The sequence below is a fragment of the Carlito syrichta genome, unplaced genomic scaffold, assembly GCF_000164805.1.
Source record: "Carlito syrichta isolate Samal-C Ts95f unplaced genomic scaffold, Tarsius_syrichta-2.0.1 Scaffold98231, whole genome shotgun sequence".
NCBI lineage: Eukaryota > Metazoa > Chordata > Mammalia > Primates > Tarsiidae > Carlito > Carlito syrichta.
In genome coordinates, this window is record NW_007042327.1 from 21,955 (window position 1) to 23,782 (window position 1,828).

The following is a 1,828-nucleotide window of genomic DNA, read 5'->3' on the forward strand; positions in this document are numbered from 1 at the left end:
CCGGAATTACAGGCATGCGCCACCACGCCCAGCTGATTTTTTGCTTTATTGTAGAGATGAGGTCTCGCTGCCCAGGCGGGTCTCGAACCCGCGGGCTCAGGCAATTCACTCACCTCAGCCTCCCAAAGGCGTGGGATTACAGGCTGAGCCACCGAGCCCGGCTAAAATTTATTTTAAAATGAATTTATTTCTCGCAGTTATGGAGGCTGAGAAGTCCCAGTTGGGAGGAGGGGGGGACTGTATCTGGTGAGAGTCTTCCTATTGGTGGTTACTGTGTGTAGGGCCTCAAAGCAGTGCAGTGTACGATATGGTGAGGGGGCTGAGCCTGCTTATGTGCCAACTTAGGTCTCGCTTCTTCTGAAGCTGTCAGTTCCACTCCCAAGATAACCCATTAATCCATTCATGAGGGCAGAGGCCTCACCCAATTGTCTCTTAAAGTCCCCACCTCTCAGTGCGGCCACTTGGGGGTTAAATTTCAACATGAGTTTGGGAAGGCACAAATATTCAAACCATAGCAATCAGTCTCCTTAAATTTTAGCCTTTCCAGTGGAAGTGTAGTTGTTTCACATGGGGTGTTTTTTTTTTTTTTTTTGGGGTTGGAGTCTCACTCTGTCGCCCAGACTGGAGTGCATTGGCCGCTCCTGGCCACCGCAACCTCGACCTGCTGGGCTCCGGCGATCCTTCTGCCTCAGCCTTCAGAGTAGCCGGAATTACAGGCACACGCTACCACGCCCGGCTAATTTTTTTATTCTATTTTATTGTAGAGATGAGGTCTCGCCTGCCCAGGCGGATCTCGAACGGTCTTTTTTAAAAAATTTAAGTTTTATTTATTTATTTTCGAGTTGAAGTCTCACTCTGTGGCCCAGGCTGGAATGCAGTGGCATTCTCGTGGCCACCACAACCTCGACCTGCTGGGCTCAGGTGATCCTTCCACCTCAGGTGATCCTTCCACCTTCCAAATAGCTGGAACTACAGGCACACACAACCAAGTCCAGCTAATTTTTTGATTTATTGTAGAGACAAGATCTTGCCAAGTTGCCAAGGCTAGTCTCAAACCCGTGGGCTCAGGCAATCCTTTTGCCTCCGCCTCCCAGAGTGCTGGGATGACAGGCATGAGCCACTGGCCTGGCGTTTTACGTGTGTTCTTGATTCACATTTTCCTAATTGTTGGTGAGGCTGAGACCCTATTCACACATTTACTGCCATTCAGATTTCCTTTTCATTAAAGTATCTCAGTCATGACCATTATTCTATTGTGTTGCCAGTCTTGATGGCCTGTAGGGATTTCAAAAATATTCTGGATATGATTTCCTTGTCAGTTGGGTTACGTGTTGTATGATGAGAAACCCCCAAAACCCTGAATTTATTTATAAAATATTGCGTATTTGTTCTTACATGTTTAAACTTCAGTTATCTTCAAAGTACTCTCCATGTGATGCAATACACCTAACAAGACACTTTTTCCACTGCTCAAAAGAGTTTTGAGCTCATCAATCTTGATGTCTTTTAGTGCTTCTGCTGCTGTTTCATCTGTTCCACATCGGCAAAACCTTTCCCTTTGAGGAATGTTTCATCCAGAGAAACAAAGAAGAGTGGCTTGGGGCAAGATCTGGTGAATAGGGAGGATGAGGCACAGAGGTCATGTGCTTTTTATTAAAAAACTGAACACTCACTGCGGTATGGGCAGGTGCACTTGTAAGTCATCCATTGTGAGATGGGCAAATGCATTGAAAGAATCTCCAAACCGGGCTCGGTGGCTCAGCCTGTAATCCCGCGCCTTTGGGAGGCTGAGGTGAGTGGATTGCCTGAGCCCGCGCATTTGAGACCC